Source organism: Ammospiza caudacuta, chromosome 4, assembly GCF_027887145.1.
Source record: "Ammospiza caudacuta isolate bAmmCau1 chromosome 4, bAmmCau1.pri, whole genome shotgun sequence".
Lineage (NCBI taxonomy): Eukaryota > Metazoa > Chordata > Aves > Passeriformes > Passerellidae > Ammospiza > Ammospiza caudacuta.
Window position 1 is genome coordinate 51,741,907 of NC_080596.1, and position 21,148 is coordinate 51,763,054.

A 21,148-nucleotide genomic window follows, 5' to 3' on the forward strand; every position below is an offset into this window, starting at 1 on the left:
ACATGCTTATGAATTGCACTTCCTCTAAATAAGGAGCTTCAGTGGGGAAGAAATGGCAATCTGTCTCCTTCATTGTAGAAAATAATGACTCTGAGCTGCTGTTTTGCTTCTCTATTGTAAAATTGAAAGTTATCCATTCAGTTTTCTCACTTCACTGTCTTCATGTTTCTTAGACTTCTAATGGGAAAAGAATTAAAATAATCCAGCAAACTGGTGAGTTTACCATCTATTCAAAAATCTTTCCTAGTACAGCCTGCTTGTGAGATACTTGAAAGTTTCACCAGGCTACATGCATCCATTTGTTGGCTTACAGCTGCAGTTGTGGGGCCATATGCAGCATATCTACATCCTTGGCACTTGATTCTCTGTACTCAAGACCAGTTTTTGGAGTTCATTCATTGAAGAAATGTTAACAAGGACACTCTTTCTGACCCTCTGGTGGTTTTTTTACAACTTCCTTTATAATCATGCTATCTTTCATGCAACTATGAGAACTTCAGTTTACAATTGATGATTGCATCACCAAGTCCTTCTGATAAGCATAAAATGTTGTTCTCTTGCAAGGCTTGAGGCTAGATATTTAACCCCTTTCTTGAATACTATTTTCTCTACTTTCTGCTTTAACAGGTGCCATTATGCAATATGCTGGTTTTGTTTATAAATCTATGCACTAGAGTAGTTCTTAAGAGAAAAACTCTCAGAGATCTCAAAATGTTTGTTTTAACAACATGTGTTGTTTTAAACACAAAGATAATAGATTATTTGTAATAGCATAAAGTTATAAATTTTTGGGCCACTTCAGGAGTCAAAATTATTTTTACAAGTATTACAACTCACGTATCTATGCCTCTAAACTTTTTATCTTTTATTACTTAGTATCATGTAAGAATGAAGAATATATTTGAGATTCAAAATACTGTAACAAAAAAACTTGATAGTTAACCTTTAGAAATTGGAACTTATTTCTTGTGAAGGAGATGCCTCGAAAGAAAAACGAAAACTTTCAAACTATGAGATTCTCTTGAAACGAACTGATTACTTAGGTTAACAAGTTGGAAGGTGTGAAGGTCACATGGTTTTTAATTGCAGTACTTTGCAAAGCAGTGGTGAATATTCAGAACCCTTGAAGGTGGAGCTCAGAGAATGATTGGGGTGAGCTCTGTGCAGTCTATCAAGTGGTTTAAAAGTTTGTTTCTGATGAATTTTTTTTCATCCCCTCATAATAGTCAGTGACAGGTTTTATACAACTCCACTGCAAAACACAGGTGGCCTAACAAATGAGTTTTACAATACTGTATAAGACATAACTAAAACTATTAGATATATGAAAGAGTTGGAGCAAACACTGATCTGGTAAGGAAAGTCTCGAAAGCAAGTACTGGAAGTGTAGGTGCTCAAGTGCAAAGAACAATGGTGATTTTTTTTTTTTTTTGCTTGGTGCTCTGGACAATATAGTAAAATGCAACAGCTGAGAGGTTCTGGTGACTGCCAAGAGTTAATAGGATTGTATTGGAAAAATCTGTCCCTAATGAGAAAATAACAGTGCCTCATACCAAGAAAAAAGAGCATTGTTGTAACTGCTACAACTAGTGGCAAACAAAGAATCAGTTATTTGCCTGAAGCATTATGGCACATCAGCAAGAACCAAGAGTGGGTGTCTTTGAGGAGCTGATAGTCAAAGCCTCAATTAGTAAGGACTTTACCCACATAGATAATGATTGCCATTAATATTAACTGGTACTGTAATGTATTTTGAAAATTACTTTACATGTAAACTAATCCTTAGAGCTATTTTGTAAAGCTGGCAGGTAAAGGAGCATTTGGGTCTGAAAGTTACATACTTGCTTCAATCAATTGTCTGAAATGATGCACAACACCAGAAGCAATGAATCCTGTTTGTCATGTTAGGTCTTCTGTCACCCATTTTGGACTGTTTGGTACAATTGTTAAAATACAATAAAAAGTACTCCACAAAATTCTTAAAGCTACGGGGAAGAGTTAACCTCAGCTACCAGGACATCTTTATTTTTTTCCTCTCCTGCTTTCTTTCCCTACTGGCTTCTGCAAGTTGATGTACATCATGTGTCTTAAGGGTATGCAGCACATGGATATAAATAGTTAAACATGGAGGGGCTTTTACTGCAAATAAACTATAATTGTACAAAGTGTGGTACAGAACTTTGAACTTCTAATAGAATTTTTTACAGCTGTTGTGCTGGTGCATTTGTTCTTTGTACTTTTCACTCAGTTCCGGTTTTCTTAGAAATGCTTATTATAATACAGTACTTGCATGACACGCTTATGTTTAACAGTGGGAAAATGTTAACTGCAGGATTCTTTCTAATACTGTTTTGCAAATCCTGTGTTATTTTATCACATTTTACATGTATTTATTTTTCCTTTTTTCCTCTCCACTCCGTTTTTCTTTAATGCCTGGAAGCTTTGATGCACTTTAACAGAAAATATAGTTACTTTTTAACCAGTTAAAATGTTGATGTTGGTACTGTTTCTGTTAACGTTGGCTCCCAGATCTTTGCATTGTTTAGAAATACATTGTTACTTCCAACCACCAGTCCTGTTGTATTAGTGAAATCCCGGCTAGACCCAGTAGCGGCTCTGTTTTCTGAGGATGCTGTGAATTATCGCATTACTCCGCCTCGCTGCCAGTGCATTGCGATAAACCTTGCAGCTCGGCTCCTCCGGGAAGTCCTTGAAATCAAGGCGAATATCAATGGCCAGAGCGGTGCCAGTGCTTTATGTGCCGTGCGGGGGTGGCGGCAGCGCGCCCTGCCCTGCCCCGCAGGCTGCCCGGAGCCAGGCTGCTTCTGCGGGGGAAGCCCGGCGGCTCGCAGTGTACAACAACGCGAGTAATTCCTGGCAAAAAAAAACCTGCGGTATCTCAGCATTTGTGCAGCTGGCCGCGACACAAATATTTGCCCTTATTCGCTGGGGGGAAGGGCGGGTTTTCCGACCGCTTCCTACGGGCGAAAGGAGCGTCCTGATGGCACGGGCACGGCGGGACCTCTGCGGGGCTTCATCGCCTCAGCCGCCAGGACACTTCCCTGATGTTTCCCAGGGTACCCAGAGAGCCGTTTGATTCCCGGCTACCTTGGTTATACCGGCCTTCTTAACGGCAGCGATCGGTCCTGCTCTCTCCGGGGGCTCGGAGGCATCCCGGGGCCGCCCTCCCCGCCGGGCCGGCCAGGCTCCGTGCGGGGCTCCGCGGAGCCGCTGGGGCCCGGTGCGCTGCCCGGGCGGCCCGAGGGGAGCGGCGCCCGTAGCGCTCCGGGGGCGGGCCCGGCCGCCACCCCGGCCTATCACAGCCACGGGAAGGGGGGGCACCGCCAATCGGGGCCCGGCTCGCCCCTCACCGCCTCGCGATTGGCTGAAGTGTGGAGGGCGGTGCCTCGAGGGCGGGCCGGGCGCTCGGGAGCCAACGGGGAGGCAGCGCGGGGGCGGGGCCTTGTGAGTGCTGCGCGCCTGCCCCAGTGAGCGCCGGGGCCGGGCGGGGCCGCGCGTGCCAATGGGGCGGCGGGGGGGGCGGGAGCGCCGCGCCGGGACGTCGAGGTGCCGGAGGGGAGAGGCGGCGTCGGGATAAAGCCGGCGGGGGATGCCGGTGGCGTGCGTCGCTCGCTGGGTCCCACCGGGGTCGCTCTGAAGTGTGGGGGGGACCGCAGCCGCGCTGAGGTAGGCGGCGGCGCCCGGGGCTGCGGCAGCTTCCACCGGTGGGAGAGGTGAGGCGGCGGCGCAGCCGGGATCCGGTCGTGACTGATCGGAGGGAGGAGAGGGCGCCTTGCCCCGACGGGAACGGAGTCCGCGGGTTGTGCTTTGCGGCCCCTGGCGCTGGCCCGGCCCCCGTCCTCGCCGCTTTGTTTACGGTGGGGCGGGGAGGGGAGGAACGGGAGGGAGGGCAGCGTGTGGCCGGGCGGCCCTGCCCGCCGTCGCCGCGGGGGCATGAGTAGGGCGGAGGCGGAGCAGGGGTCGGCGGTGCTGCGTGCGCCCGGCCGCCTCCACCTGAGCTCCGGACCTCCTGCCCCGGGGAGACGGAGCCTGCCCCGATCTCTTCCGCGGCCCGCGCTCTGTCTCCTTCCGCCCCTTCCTCCCCGGCCGCGGCCCCACCCGTGCGTGCCCAGCTTCTCAGCCGGCGGCCCCCGGAGTCTCCGGGCTAGGAGCGGCGCTCACACGGCCCCGCTGGCCGAGCGTAAAGGGGCGGCCGCCGCCGGGCTGCTCCCGCCCCGCTCCCGCACCCGTCCGGCCGGCTCCGGCCGCCCCCCGGGACAGCGGGGCCGCGCAGCCGCCGGGCAGCCACCGGCGCAGGGGATGGCGGGGCTGGGAGCGGGCCGGGCCGGCCGGGAATGGCGGGACGGAACGGGGAGGGTGGCACGGAGCCGGGCTTTGTTCCCGGCCCCGCCCCGCCTGGGGGTGCCCGGGGGCTCCGGCGGAGAAACGCGCGTCCCGGCTCCTGGTGCGGAGGGCGGCGCGGGCGAGCAGCGACGCCCCCGGCCGCCCGTGCCGCCCTCGGCGCAGCTGGCCCGCTCCCCCGCCTTCGGGGGAAACTTGGGAGACTCGAGCGGCAAACTAGGAGACGTGTGTGCGCTCCGTGTGCAGCGCCTCGCTGATGGAGTCGCTCCGAGGTGCTTTTAGGACCAAGTTTGGCTTCCACTGTTTTTACAGCCTCAGATCCGCGTGCTTGTATAGCTGTAAGTATTGTAGGGGCTTAATTAGTTTTCCCCTCTTCACTTTTATGTGTGTGTTTCTAGTATTTTGGTAATGTGATAATTTTTGTTACTCAGTGGGCGGTTCAGTTTGTGTCTTGACCAGAAATCACTGCCTGACGATCAGGGTAGCTCTAGCTGAAACATCCTAAGGATCAGAAGGAAAACATAAAAAGAAAAAATCCCTGAAAACCCAACAAACCTCAAATATTTTGGTGGCCGCTTATACTGAGGGAATTGCAAAAGCAATTTGCTAATATGATCTTGAGGAATAGTAGGGCAATCTGGAGACAAGGCAGCAAGAGTGTAACCTGGACTTCCTTTAGAATTACAAATCTCAAGTGGACTCTAGGCAAGAAATATCCTAAACCAGAAAATGAGTTCTTTACACCTTTGTGTACTGTGTTTCTCTGTGCTGCAGACTTCATGGAGTATATGGAGTACTATGAGAAAGGTGATTTGCTGCTTGAGGGTTGGGCAAAGAGTGAAATTAACTGTAGTTTCTTAAGAAGTATTTCCTCGCCGTGTCATTTCCTCAGTAGGCTGTTTCAGTCGCTTTGCTTCTGTGTTGCTGCTGTCGTGCTGAGGATATGTGCTAAATACTTCAGAATCTTTGTGGAAGATCGCACACCAAGTGCTGTAAAACCACCCTGATTCTTATCTTGTGACACTATCTCAGGAAGGAAACAAACCACTCTGTAAAAATTGTGCTGCAGGTTTAGTAAGTCACATATTTAAAGATGAGAACAACATTTTCAGTATCAAAAGCTTCCTTTATCTGTGGTTTGTAGAGGTCCTTAGTGGTTGGTGCTTGATGGTGTTTGTTTCCCGTAGGCAACCAACTTCCCTGGGCAAATTGCTGCTGTGAGTGACTCCTTATTTATATTCCAAAACTGATTTGGGTAGTCTGTGCTGACTTCTCTGGAAGTGGTTTCCTTGGAGCAGAGTGGTGGTATGTTGCTTTGGGATGTTGTAGAACATTGTTGCTGAGCTTCATTTCAAAAGAAAAGTTATTTAATTCTGCTGTGAGGTTAGTTAAGGTAAAGTTGGAAAATTCAACTAATTCTATTTCTGTTTGACTAGCCTAAGTGAACCAAAGCATGGTGATAGCTGGTTTTCATGTAATAGCATAATACGTTTAAGAAGGGAAGTTTTAGGTTGTAGAGGCTAAGGCAAAAAGTAGAACTGTTCATTTTTCTTGTTACTGTATTAACGCTTTGCAGAGTTGTCCTCCTAGCTCAAGAGTGGTCCTCATATGTTTATTTCACTGTGAATGCTTGTCTTTCTAATTGGGGGTGATAAAATGAATTGGTATGCTGAAAGTTTTTGCTAATACAGTTGAGATCATGCTGTCTGTATTTGCTTTTCCTGAGAACTTAAGGAGATTATAATTCCCTTCAGTGGCTATGCATCAAGGAAAACAACTTGGAAAACAGTGTGTTCTGCATCAGGCAGGAGTTGCCTATTTTATATCTAGCCTTGTATTTAAGGGGGTTTTGTTTTCATTGTCGTGCCAGGTGAAGACTACTTCGTTATTGCATAAAGGACCAAAGGACAAGTTCAGATTTTTTGTCTGAGCTCCTTAAGACATGTGAAGGCAAACTTTTCGCTTCAGTGGACTTGCACAATGCAGAACATGGGTGCATAATGTGCTCCTTCTAGCTTAGAGTGCCGTGAGTTTTTAGCAATTTTGCCTACAATTTGCCTTAGTTTGAAAGAAACTACAGTTATTATGCACGTAATGTAGAGGAAGGAGCTACATGCACGTGTAGGCTGTGTGAGTTACTGTGAGAAAAAGGAGGATAATATTTCAGGGTTTGTGACCCTGTACCTGTGGGTACTGGCCTGCCTTACCAGTAGAAAATGTGATGTAGCTTTTCCTCAGTGAGGGGGCTGCTGGCCTAGCACACGGCCTGGCTGTGGTTTGCTGCTTTCTGCAGCTTCTGTGTGCTCGCACCCAAACAACCTTCAGCCTTTACAACTCTTGTATCTAATAATCCTCCCAGGAATCACAGTGGGCTGGAGAAGTGTTGCAATGTTAGAAGGTTTCAGAATTCAGCATTATTCTTGTCTGGTCTTGCTCTAAATCCTGATGAACTCCAGTAATAGATGCTAGCCAGACTGACTCAGCTAGGGCTGCTTCTGCCTTTCTATATTCTACTAAAAGAGCAGTTCTTTCTGGTATTTAGCTTGCTTATCCTCAGTGCTCGACAGTTAATTGTCCCAGTGTCTGTGTACTCCCATATAGCTCTGTCTCCTAAGATTTCTGTTGTCCTCCCTTTCCTTCCTTCCCCTCCCCCAAATCTATTATAATCCTAATTCCCTCTGACATGAGCACCTCCCAGGAAGAATGACTGAATACAGTCTCAAACAGCAAGTGTCCAATGCCATCACTGGAAGATATCAAAAAGGAAAAAAACAATCCCCTTGAGCTACTTGAACAACAGTGTTTGCTCTGGACTTGGCTTCAGTTTTGAGGGATTTTTGTATTTATCCCTAATTTTTTCTAATGATTTATGTTTGCATGCAAAAATAGAAGAGGAACAAGTATTAAAAACAACCAAACCTCTTTGAGTTTGAGGTTCTCTGAAATGTCTATGTATTTGATCTGGTGCAAGGACCTGGTGTCCTGACGCCATTGCTCTAAGCTTTGGGGTTTTTTTGGTTTGTTCTTTATGTGGGTATTCTTGTCCTTGTCACCAGAAGCAGCATGAATTGTTTTTTGTGGTTAGTGACAATAGTCAAAGCTGAGCTGCAGGGAATTTGCACAGACCTTGTTACAGAAGGACCTTTTTTCCATCATTCCAGCTGCTGCTTTGGCAGCTGGTCCATACAGGTGTGAGAGAACTTCTCTTTTCAAGAGCTGGGGCTGGCCTAGCCTGAAATAGCTACAGACAAGAGTGTCTAGCAGTAGGCTTGGGATATTGACATGCCACTTGAGTGGTGCAGGTGGTCCCTTTGGAATTAGCATGGTGACCTATTTTCTTCTTATTCCATGTATTCCAGAAAATGGAAGAAGACTCCTGGCTTGGACCTTTTTCTCCTCTCTCTTAGATTTTTTTTAAGTGAAGTTACATAAGATGGTCATGATAATAAAACAAGCTTTGTATGTTTTGTCAGCTAACTATTGAAAGGCTGCTTCAAAACCAAGTAACTGATACTTGGGGAATATTTGCAATTGTATGTTAAAGGAGTTTGTCAGTGGCAGTTGCCAACATTATTTTTCATCTTAGGTAGCAATTTTTTTCTTTTTAATGTTTGTTTCCCCTTATCTTGAGTGTTTCTAGAGAGCAATAGTATAATTTTGCTAAACCAGATAAACCAGACTCTCTCTTGTTCAGGTGAGATTTCTTGTTCACCTTATCATACTAGAATGCTGTAATTGCCTTCTTCATGTATTAATTAGTCTTTTTAACATGCATTGGCCAGACTTCTATAAAGTGTTCCAGGGAAAGTTCCAATGGGACTTTATAAAGGTTCTTGAATACTCTGGTGGGTGTATCTTGCTGGTAAACCTTAGGGATCCTGTTTGCTTTCCATAGTCCTCTCAAGGTTTCTCTCTGTCTTCATAAACTGCAGCTTATAACAAAAGCTGTTACTGCTCAAGTATGATACATTAATGGAGGAAGAGAATCTGTAGGTTAAATGCAGCTTTAGTGAGTATCACTTTTGCCAACAGTCCTTGGGGCTACTATAGTTTGGGCCCCAGTGGACATGGCGTTAGTCATGCTTGTGCAGAGAGAGTTCAAGGAGCTCAAAGATGCCCCAGCAGTGTGCCAGTAAGCAGGGAGAGGAGCACAAAATAAAATGGTGTGTGCTAAAAAGATCCTTGGGTTATGGCAAGACCTGCCTTGCCATATGCAATCCCATTTGCTTAGCTTTTCACAGACTTCCTGCTCTTGAACTTTCACTGCTGGCTTTTTGTAGTAGTCTCAAGGACAATAATTGTGTAGGTTTTACCAGCCCTATGCAGTTAAGTTTGATTGTTTAGAGTAACTGAATATAATGTTGGATATGTTTATAAAATATCTATAACATAAGGCTTGAGAATGATCTGATAAAATGAGACCTCAGGAATTTGCATTTGAAGTTGATATTGCAAAGAATGGCTTTCTCCGTTGGTGTTGTCCAGTTTTGCAAAATAAAGAGGCATCTTCTTTTGTAAATGCCATGTCCTGAAGAGGACTTGGAACCAAGAGTAGACCTAGACAAAGGCTGTTTCTCTTTAAAGGCATTAGCATGGGAAATAGCTGAAGTGTTCCTAGTAATTTTTATCTGTCTTTCCTGAGAATAGTCCTTATCAACACCACTTCTGCTCTTGTGCTAAATCAGAAAGAACTGCTGAGGTTGTGCTCGTGGCAGCTGGACGTATTGACGTTGACAGAATTTTCATGATTTTTAATTGAACTAATCTAATCTGCCAGTAATGCTGATTATGTTAAAAAATTGCTATAAGCAAAAATAGTAAGCTTTCTACCTCTGTAGATATCATCCAAAACCAATGTTATCCAAAAAGCTGAAGAACTACTGCCCTGTGACTGCTGACTGGCCTGGTTCTTCTCGGGGACAGGGTGATGAGTAGTCACTGGTCCCACCCCACATCAGCCCATAAAGAGAAAGGAGTTGCAAATGAGTGCTCTTATTCTTTGCAAGAGTAACAGTATGTGTAGGTCTCCCTGACATCTTCACTAGGATACGGCAAACCTGGTGCTCTTTTTCTTGACACAGAAATCATGGAGGTCTTGCCCCATTCCCTCTGTTTCTTCAGCTGTGAGCCTACCACTGCCACCCTGTTTGAAATTACTTTGGTGGTGGATGTTGCATATAAAATTGGGGATCAGAGCTGTCTTTTCAGATGGAGTTGATACATGTGTTTGTGTGTATATTTATATGTATTTACAGGCACTTACCTGCAGAATTGATAGGTGAATAGCTAGAGAGGGTGAGAGTGGTGGATAGTAAGTGTAGGAACAGCAAGTGTGGGTAAACAGAAGTACAAAAGAAATAGAACAAGCTTTTGGTGCAGGAAACAGAGAGATTTTACCTACACATTCCTTTAACACTTCAGTATAATTTTGCTGTAGTAGGGGAGAAATGAACTTTATTTCAAAGTGTTTATGAGCACTTCTTTTCCTGTAAGTCATGAGCAGGCTATGATATTATAGTCTGTAATTCAAAATCTGTAAACAAACCATCAGGCACAGATTGTACTTGTATTTTTGTGGTGCTGAGATAAATTGTGTGCAACTGATTTGATCTGGTTGGAAACCCAACCTTGTTTCTCCTGGGAGAATATCTAAAGAAGGTATTGCATTGTATGGCATTCTGTGTTATGCCATAGTGTGAGTTGTTGTTCTGTTGTCTTGCCTTTTTAAATTAAGAACATTTTCAAGTATGTCCTAGTCTCCATAATGTGCAAGTAGCTTTTATTGCATGTTCCCATCAAACCATATCTAGTATGTAAAACTCTTACATAAAACTTAGGTAGTTTAAGGGCATGAAATCTTTGTGACTGTAGCTCAGTGATACAAATATTCCAAGTTGAAGTACTGACATATGTTGGGGACACAAGACATTCTGAATTTTGCAGGTGGCTGTTTGAAAACTACTATGTGATTATTATGGGAAGACTAGAATGTAGAGAGAGAGAAATCACTAGGGCTTTCTTAACATTTTGTGCCTAGAAACAAAAAGGATAATTCAGCTACTTTCATGTTTGTTATTATTATGCTGGAGAATGCAGACTGGCCTCATTTAAGTCTTTTTTTTTTTAAGTGAAAAAGCAAGTTCATATCTCACCCTGTGTAAATATAGACTCTATGAACTCTACAGTTTAAGAAAAAAGAATAGGTTGAATGGTCTGCAGGTACAACAAAGTCCCCATTCTGATCATTGCAGTTCAAAAGCAGTTAGCACTACTGCTTTTTATGCAGTATTTGTATTCTAATTCCAGAGGCCAGAGGTAATTGCACTAGATTGGGATATATCAATTGGAATGTTTTTCAGCAATGGCTTGAGTAGCTAAGAAATCTGCTAACTGGTGTTATACTTGCTGTATTATACATTATTGATGTTCTACTTCATTGTTGTCTGGTCAGCATATTGGAAGAGCTGCTGGTGTTTTATATGTAGGACCTTAGTTTAAGCTCTGTTGAAGATGTTTTGAGGGCAGGAAGTGGGGAAGGCAGCTGCCTGCTTTGTTTGAAGGAGTGAAGTTGGTGAGGTGTTTTTTGGTGTGGGTGGAGCAGTGGGGAAGTGTTATTTATTTATTTAATTCATCCAGACCTTGGTACTGAATGTGCATAAAGTTCATGTTGGTTCCTCCTAATGTTATGTCATAACTAACAAAAATTGCCACATTTTCTTTGTATAGATTCAGTAACAGAAGTGGTCAGTGTTTTATAGGTTTTGGAACTTTAAAAAAAAGAGAATGTATTTTGAGCCTTAATAGTCTGTTAAGGGAAGAAATATTCTACATAAGATGTTAATTTTTTTAATCATTCCTTAATTTCAAGTGCTTGAACCCTGCTAGATGGTGATGTCCAAAAGCCGATTGAATAAAAAGGGATTGTTGTCTTTGGTTTGAGATACTTTCAAAAATAGGAAATTGCCAAAAGCAGTTTGAAGGTGTGATGTAAGGTCCTGTTCTTTGGATCTAATTTATTTAGTTTCAGGCTCATTTTTAGTTTAGCTGTGCTTGCAATTTATTTTGTAAAAAGGGAAAAAAGGAGTTTAGTTTCTAAAGCCATTTAGCATTTTTTTGCATTTCTCAGTTGTTGCTTTAGTGGTGGTGTAGGGGTCAGAGTTTAAAGCTTCTGGCCTACACTGCACACTCATTGAAGTTCTCACTTTTCCTGTGGCTGAAACTTTGTTAATAGAGCTGGTGGTGAGCACTGGTGTTCAGATGAGTGCAAACACTCCAGACACACTGTTGTGCTTTATTGTTGAGGGCAGCAGTGCGTCTGAAGAGAGCATGATGGCTTTTGCTCTTGATAAGGGTCTGCTGTTTTCCCTTCCAAGCACACAGGAAATAAGAAGGCACAGATGATGATAAATTCTAGGGGACATAAGGTTAGGCAAGCTGGGGTCTTACTCATTTCTTCTCTTGGAAATACTGTAAAAACTTAGTTTTAGCTGTTCTCCTGGTAGAAGCAACATTTCTTTAAGTTAGCCTGAACATCTGAATTGCTTACAACCTCTCATGCCAAGAGGAAAGAACTGTAATTTCTTGGTCCTCTGCAGATCACTTGCAGATTGAACACTTGCAGAGAAAGTATTTCTCTGCTGCTGCAGTTTCTTGAAAAGCAGCAGAGAAATACTTTCTCTCAGATTGCTGGTCCAAATTAATGGTGTAATAGAAGATAGTTAAGGTCACTTTTTGGGGGACCCAAAATATTTGGTTCTGTACTACAGCTGAGGAAACACTCCTCTAAACCAACAATCAGAAAACAGCAGGGGTAAAGGAGCAATCAGAGGGCATTAGCACCTTGGAAAGGTGTAACTGCATCACTGCTTTCTGAAGGCAGTGGGTTCCTTGCCTTGTAGCACTAGTAAAGACAATTTTTCTAGTGAATAATCTGAGAAACTGAAAAGGTCTTAGGCCTAGATGGAAATACCCATTCTGCTGTGGTAAAAACACAGTCTGAGTTTTGGCATACTCCTAATACTTTTCAATGAGACTCCAAAAGCGAAAAAGTTAGACTCTTTACCATATCAACAGGCAGGATTTGTGGCCCTGACCCAGTGGATAAGATTTGAGATTCACTTACTTAGTCCCTTTTCATGCTAACTAACGAAAAGAGAATTCGAATAACCCATTTTAAGTTTCAGTTATCATGGTCAAATTATTACACATTTAGTACCATGCCCTCAAATTTATCTTGCAAATCCTTCTTCACTACAAACAGGAGCATTTTCAATTGAACTTTATCAATTTGTAAATGGAGAGCTATTTGTAATTCTTGGAAGAAGAAAGTGTTGAACCAGTAAAACGTGTAGTTCTCAGGTGCAGGTGGTTGGCTATATTCCAAAGATTTGTTATGACTGAGATAGGCAGTTTTTTCTTCTTGTTCCATGAATCCTTTTAGGTGATCTTGATATGTCTTATGAGTGTTATCTCATTTCCATATCAGTTATGTAAAAGCTGAACCTACATTAATTGTGTACCAGTGATCTATGCATCTTCCAGTTGCAATATTTGTATTCAATGAAGTTCTGCCTGCCCAAGCCCCTGAAGGCTTGGTTTTTGCATTAGTGACCCTGTGTCTCTCCTGTTTACAACTTTTGTGGTTCCTCACTCAACTGATTAATTGATCCTCAGTTAATTGTTCAGCAGCCACCCAGCCTTGCTGGTTGTGTGGATTGTGGAGTGGAAAAAAAGCTATTTTTTAGTAAGGAGATGGTTGGTGAAATTGGGAGAATATTGCATGACTACTGTGTTCTTGACAGCTTTTAGTAGCACTCGGTTCATCATGTACCATTTTTAGTTTGTGGTGTTGATTATTGTTATACACTGTTAATATACTTAAAACTTTTACAGGAAGCAAAAGAATGAAGTTGTTACTAAAAATCTTCTGTTGATACAGTGTGCTGAGCATCAGTAAGGAAATGGAGCAGATTTGAATAAAAGGAGCCTGGGAAACTTCATTCTCCACTTTTATTCTTATGACATCCAGTTTTATGAAGTAATTAGCTTAAAAGTGGCTTCTGTCGTATTCAGGTGCTCTCCAGCTCTTCTTTTTGCTATTTCTGATGTCAGTCACCAGTATCACTTACTTGGGAGGATAGCAAGCCATAAGCTCAGTATAGTCTCAGTAGTGCATGCTGTTGCTGAGGAAGAGGTTGGGAGAACAAGGGAACTAGTCAGCCACTGGAAATCTTTCAGGCTTCTGGTATCATTTTCCCATGCTGTAGTGGAAAAAATGCGTAATTGGTCTGTAACAGGGAAGTCTTGTATAAAGTCAATATGTTGTATAATCTAGTTTATAGTTAACATGGTTAACTACAGTTAACATTTATAGTTAACAATGTTGTTTTCTTGTTTTCATACCTCCTGTGTGAGGGGTGGTGTTAGCTGACAAGAGGACCAGAGCTCACCAGGGGTGGTGTGTTATCTCAGGAGTGCTTGTGACAATAGGTTACTTAGCTCTAGAAAAAGCTGAGGTTATGGGTAAGCCACAGGTTTGGGTGACCATAGTGCCATTGTGTAAATGTTTTCCCCTAAACTTCAAACTTCTTGTTGTAATTTTTCAAATGATGTCATAAAAACTGGTATAGTTCCTTTCTGCCTTTGTTCTACCTGTGTAAAAGCCAACAGTGTATTGAAGCCTGGGTAGGGTTTGTAGTGTGGAAACACCACTTCTAGCAGATGGGTTAAAACTATTACTATCTCTTTTTGTCTTTTGAAGTATCATCTTAATAAATTTTTTGGGCCTATAATTGTGAAGAAGGCTCTAATTTAGTGTGTTGTGTGTATCTTCTTAAATGAAGTTGCTGATACTTGGATTTCCAGCAACATTGGTATTAATCCCCATCCCTGAAGTTTTTGGAAGTGATCTGCTGTACCCCTCTCCTCCACTTAGCAATGTGTGCTGAATTGGAGCATGTTAATTGCTGCTCAAAAGTTAAAGTTGAGTTCCATCTTGCACAACAAGTAGCCAACATTATAGCTGCTACTCTGTGAATATAATACAACAGCTTGAAAATAATGCTCTGTGAACACTTTTCCTTTTAAAAAAAAAAAAAAGCTTTTGTAATTAGAAGTTACATGTGCTGTTACTTGATCAGATTTGAGGTTGGCAGAATTTTTATTTGTGTTTTCCAATTCAGGTTGTTGGAGGATTCTTAATTCTTTTAGATATGAAAACTTGGAGGTAGCATCAGTTTTCTTTGTACTATTTTTTGAACCTTATGATAGCAAACCTCCTGTATTTTCAGCTTTGTTTCTTTTTTTCATGTTCTGCTCCTTAACTTTTCATAAATCTTCTGTAGGGATGAACCCTAAACACTGAAACTACACCTGTGTGATACCTTTGACTTCAAATCTGATAAATATAGTTATATTTTAACTTGTCAGCTGCCATTAGGAAATGAAGCCAAATGAACCGGCAATATGCTGTAGCTACTGTAAGCTTCCCTGGCATCTGTTGGAGACTTTTGACCTTTTTGCTACCTTTACTGATACTTTTTTCTGTAGTCTGAGTTAATCTGATCAGATTGATTCTGTAGAATACCTCAGGTTGTATTCAAATCCAGCTGTAGTTGTTCTTGAAGTTCTGGGCAGCAGCTACTATATGAAATTCATTGTTGCCCAGTGTGCGCAAATAAACTTGAGTACATGGCATGTGTTTTTGTGGGCTTCCCAGCCTCTGGCCTCTTTCCAAACAGTCAGCTAGCTGACCTGACAGTGCCTTCCTAAAGCTTGGACAGTCGAGTCAGTTTTCAGCTTGACTTTATTTCCTTCCTTAAGCAGCTGGGCTCTTGGGTGGTGGTGTGGTGGGAGGGGGAGATTGAATGTGGTGTGGTAAAGAAGGAAGATTTGTATGTATTTCTGTGTGTTTGCTTGAAGGCAGCAAGCAGGGGAGCCTCTAATGAGAATGGATTGTGTACCTGTGAATGTATGTTTTGCTTGAGGTGGTGAGCTAAAATGTCAGCATATGCCAGGGTGGTTTCTGTCTGGGTATTCTGTCAGTTTTGTGGAGGGTAATAATGCATGGGTTTGATTGTGTTCAAGTGCTATTCCCAGTGATTGTATTAGGGGAGGAGTTAAAGGACAGCTGACCCACTCTCTTTCAAACTGGGGCAAACGGAAGATTTGGCTTGAACTGAAAAAAATTGCTTACCTTTAATAAAAAAAAAGAGGAGCAAAAAGAGGAGAAAAAAAGGAAATTGTTCAGTTTATTGATGTAGGTAGGATGCAAGGTGATTGTTTTCTGCACAGCAGAACTTCTCTTAAGTGTCTGAAGAAGTAAAAGTGATGTGTATTTGATGCATTGCACTGTCAAATGCGCAAACTATGGAAAACAGTTGACATTTTTATTAAAGTGTTGCAAAATTTAACAGGTAAAATTCACAGTCAGAATTTTGTCTGTCTTTAAATGCTTCCCTTTGTACCTGGTCAAGTCTTTGAAACACGTGACTTCCTTTTCCAAGGGATTATGTAACGCATTCCCAATTTATATATAAACCTCAGGTTGCCTCCTATTTGCAAAAGTTTATCTAATTTTCTTGCTTGTCTCACAGTCCCACTTTTAAGCTCTCTTACATGTTAAAATCTTCAGGATGTGGCTTTTTACTTTTAGATTGCACTTATATGGGTCTCTCTTTTGTATTTTTGGAAACACTAATTAAGAAGTGGAACAAATTGTACATAAAAGAATTGATGATGATTGAATAGTTCACGCATACTTAAAGGAAACTACTACATTTGTGCTGCATCAGAGCACTGAAAATCATGTTGGATGTACAGGGGTTTTTAGAGTTTTTTTCTGGAAAATTTTCAAGCTGTGGAATTTTAAAATTCCTGGAATTTTTCAAGCTATGAATTTTAAAAAGAAGAAAAAAAATATAAACTAGATGTTCCGGAGTGGTGGACTGCTGCTGCATGATGAGACTTGAGTTGTTAAAAGCAGTTGAAAGTGCTTGATCTGCCTTCAGGGTAAATTTAAAAATACTAAAGTGCTTTCTTTTACTGTAGTTTGGCACTGTAGAAGAACAAAAAGAAACTGCTGCCTAGGCAAGTTGTGGCAAGTATGTCAGCTGCATACAAACTTCTATTGTGAAGGAATCTGCAGAAGTTCTCAAGGCTTTGTTAGGAAGACCCAGCTCTGAAGTGTTTTGTTTCTTTTTCTGACCACATCCTCCTGCTAACTGAGCAGATGAAAAAAAAAACCCCAAAAATCAGAAAAGAAATGAATAAAAGAACTAATATGAAAAAATTGATTCAGAATTACTTGCATTTTAGAATGGTTAGATATGGTTAATAAAAATATGATTGTAACTAAAGTGCAATTAAAACCTTTCATAAGGAATGGATGCATGTAGAATATGCTGAGCGTGGGAAACCAGATGTTATTTTGGTGTCAGTTTTAATTTTTCTCTTTCATGGGGAAAAAAATCATTAAAAATAATCAGCTTCTGAGCAGAAGTGCAGTTTTGAAGACAAATGTAACAAATAGATTTTCCTAGTTTTCGACTTTTAAATGATAAATTTAGAATTCTAAAGCATTGGGAAATTGTTGACATCTCTGTTAAATGTCTAAGGTTTGATTTTTTTTTTTTTTTTCTCATTTCTTTTTCAGAGTTCTGTATTTCATTTGTCTGTGCTGTGTTTGGAGATCTTTCTCCAGTTTTTGGCTACATACCAGCCGACTCAAAGCTGTTTACATCTTTGTCTACTCTTACATCTCGAAGCACAACGTTGGACTCGTGGGGAAAATGTCTTGATGGATCCAACCTAAGTGTGGTAGCTCTCGTCAGTGGTTAACAATGGCTTCTAAGTGGTAAGGTCTTTCTCATGGTAGTGTCATAAGTAGATTTTCATCTATCTCTTTCTGTTTTGCTTGTCTGTGTTTTACTGTGAACACACCTTGGGCTGCTACTTCAGCTATCAGTTGTCTGACTAGAAGTCTGTCTGTACTGTGTTCAGTCCAACAAGAACATTTGTTTTAATACGGTGTAGTGGCTGACCGTGGCCAAAAGTGAATGCCTGAGGAAGAGGTCAGGAACAAGGCAAATAGCCTCCCTGTCATCTGTGTGGGGACTTCCGAAGCCAGATGTGGTTTCTGTGCATTTAGTAATTCTCGAATTGTCTTGAATTGGTATTTCTTTGTGTAATTTCTGTATGTTCAACAGGTCTCTCAAGTTTTCTTTCTCGACGGTCGGTGCCCCGTGCGGGCGGGAGTTGGTGGGAGCGGGGCCCTCCCGCCTGTGGGTGTGCGGGCGGGCGGGCGCCTGCGCGCTGCTCCCCTGTGGCTGCGGCCGGTACTGCAGCCCGCTGGCAGGGGCCGTCATGGAGCCGTGGGGCGCCTTGGGCTGGAAGGGACCTCTGGTTCCTCAGTCAGAGTTCTCATTCCTCAGTCAGTGCCACGTACAGATGCTCGTTTCTTTGCTGCTCTGCATGGAAGGATTTTACCTTAGGAAATTAGGAAATTTACCTTAGGATTTTCCAGTAGGAAATAGATAGGCATTGATGCCAAGTACAGGGCAACTATTGTCCCTAAAGCATTTCTGAGCTGAAATGAGTATGGATAGATCCAACCAACATCTAAACTGTCCTTCAAAAATAATATAACACACTGCTTTTCTATAGTCAAGTGGTAAAACTGATAGACCGTGCTTTCTTTGGGCCTTTGAGCAGAAGGTACATTGGTGTGACAGGACGAAAATATTGAAGTGCTGTTGTGCATTTATGCCATTTACTATGTGGACTTTTGTATTCAAGAAAATTTTATTATTTATATATTCTATAGTATTTTGTAGAATGTAATAAAATATTTTGTTTTATTACTAACTGCCATTAATAATTAGAATATATATGTTATATAATATTTACTCATAGCTCTCACTTTCCTTTATTTTTTATTGTTCTATATATTCTGTGCAGAAGAAAAGCTTGGACAGAAGAAAAACTTACAGTATAAAATTATAGTAATGTTCTCAAACCCTCTGCCTCAATTGTTCTGCTTCATTTAAAAGATTGATTTGGAGTACCTGCTCTAATGTTCAAAGATGTACTTGCCATCCTTGAGCAATAGCAAGTTATGGTGTATAAGGTAAACTTCTGCAGCAAAAAATCTATTATACATTGAAAGAAAATACTTCAGTACAAAAATAATTATGGTATAAAATTCTAACAAAGGACAGTTAAGGAGGTCAGCACGTTACATCACTGGAAATGAAAAATGTAACAGAAGAAAACATGGTACATGATATAGTGGAGATGTTTAAAAAGGAATCAGGTTTTTAACAAATCAGGTTTAAAACAAATATTCTTAGTACTGGGTCCACAGCTTTTCTATCTATTGTCTTCTGTAATAAAAGCCTATTGTGTTTTCTACAGGCAATAAATGTTTGGGGTGTTAGGTGTTCTTTTTGTTTTTCACTTTAGGGAAGTGGTCTTTCAGGGTCTATTTTCCTGTTGGAGAATGCACAGAAAGTTTTATGCAAGTGCATTCCTTTAAAAATATGGGTGATAGGGAGAAATAATACAGATGGAAATATGTGCCAGTTGCCATTCTTCTTCGGTGTTGCTGATTTACCTGCAATCAGTTTCCTGATCCACCTTGTTGCTCAGGGCTTTGTCCAGTCAGGTCTTGAAAAGCTCTCATGGCTTCTCTGCAGAATTGTCTGGAGCACCAATGATGCTGAGAAACCTATTTCTGTAAAAGCAATTCCTGAACATATTCAAAATAAGAAATGTGCCTGTTAATACTCAACAAGCATTTTTGCAGGTGTAGCAAATAAGTTTGGTTAATTTATTTTCCAGCATAATTAATAGAGGATCATCATGAGGAGAAAAAGTGTAGTGGTTTTTTAATGCATTTGATTTAAAAACAAATATTTCTTATTCTTCCTTGTATTTTTTCTTCTCCTTAAATAATCATTTAGGATTAAAGGAGTACTTATTAGTCACTTGATAGTCTGCTCAGCAGTTTTCTTTAGTTTGGTCAATATAAATTCTAAAATAGATATTGAAAAAATAAATAGGAAATTTAAGTTCTTTTTTTCATCACAAAGTTTCTATTAAGATATAGCTCAGTGGGCCTCAGTGACTTTTAATAAGGCTTTCTGTGGGCTTTCCCCCTTGCTTCCTGCTTCATTTGGACATTTGTTCTCACTCTGATGCCTGACTAGAGAGGTGTGTTTCTGCTGAAGAGCTGAAGACCATACCTAATTGAAGTGACAAATGACTTGCAGAATGCCTCACACTTGGTGCCTCGTGTTGTTCAAATAATGTGGAACATCTGAGGCACATCTACCAAACAAACCCCAGAAGATGGAAGTCTAATAGGGACACAGAAGAGCTGCTTAATCTGTGAAATGGGAAAGGGTCTGTCAGACTAGAGGGGAAAAAAAACCTTCAACCTTACTTAGGACGTACTTTCCCTAGGATTCTGTGGACTTTGTGCTTTGTTTTTGTTTGTTTGAGTTTCCTTTTTAGGCAGCGTTCAACATTCATAAATTTTTGTTTTCAACATTTTGTAAATTTTTTTTAAACTTATTTTCTGGCATAAAGAACAGCGATTTATCTTGATAACGAACAATAAACTTTAGTGTGATTGCATTTTTTTTCTTTTGACCACATTTTAAAAAATATAATCTGATTTTGTATTGAGCATAATATACAAGGCACTACCTTTAGGTGTCTTTTAACACCTAAAATGAAATACATTTGGCCTTCAAAGGGGCTAGACCTTTTGTCAGTTTCATTATGCATCAGCAGAAATATTGTGGAGAAGAACTCTGTATGCTAAGTAATTTTGCTCTTGCTTAAAATTGCACTATTACAGCCCTTTTAATATGTGTATATACACACATGTATACAGCCATTTGTATCCATATATATCTTCAACCCTCATTTTTAATGCTTTTTTTGGTCAGGCAGCTGTTACATATTGGTTGTGGAGATGCTGCTGTTCTCCATTTACAGCCAGCAACTGTTTGCTTGAAAGCAATTCACTTGGAGAGGTGCTTAATTTAAAAGTAACAGTAACTTCTACCTTAAGGTGTGGGGTAACTGTACAAGTTACAGTAAAGACTCCATATTGCAGTTTGAATCTATGATATATAATGGAATGGAGACCAGAAATCTTTAAGGAACTGGAAAATGCTTATTCCTTGATTAGCAGCTAATGGAAACACTGTATGTATTTAAACAAAACAAGTATGTCCAAGATAAGAAAAATGATTTTTTTTTCAGAGGTTTGGGTACAGCACAAGTGATGTATCTACTTCTGATACCTCCTAGGTAGCTGCAGAGCTTTCCTGTGGAAACTCTGAGTTGCCCTCCCTTGTGCCCCTGCTCATCAGGGCTTTATACATCTTGCCTCACTTGGCCCAGGGCAATTTCCATGTACAGTGCACCACTGGTCATTAAGTTCTTGTTTCTACTGTGGTTAGTTCCTCCTCAGTAATGCTCTGGCTCAGAAATCCATAATGAAGTGCAGCAAGCCTCACTTCTGATGCAGAACTGTTCTTCGATTTGAGGCACTCTGTAAAGAATATAAGGATTCAGTCTAAGACATACAGCAGAATTAAAGGAGGAATAACAGGGTTGTGTGAGAAAAAGGCTCCTTCTCCCATTCAAGTGTACTTAACTCCTATTCTTAATTGTAACCACATTTAGTTGGCTCTTCTGTAAGAGCGATGGAAGGTAATCCTAGCATGGACAAAATGACAATTGTCACACCTCTTTAACATTTCCTTTAAGAGGA

The 21,148-nt window shown here is 41.5% G+C and overlaps 1 protein-coding gene across 1 annotated transcript in view; it reads left to right on the top strand.

Moving 5' to 3' along the window:
• Nucleotides 1-3,554: 3,554 nt before the first annotated feature.
• Nucleotides 3,555-21,148, top strand: part of FRYL (FRY like transcription coactivator) — a 162,660-nt gene continuing 145,066 nt past the window's right edge. Inside the window, exons 1-2 of the mRNA XM_058803962.1 lie at nt 3,555-3,687; nt 17,015-17,215. The gene's annotated coding sequence lies outside the window, so the exon portion shown is untranslated. The remainder of the gene's footprint in view (nt 3,688-17,014; nt 17,216-21,148) is intronic.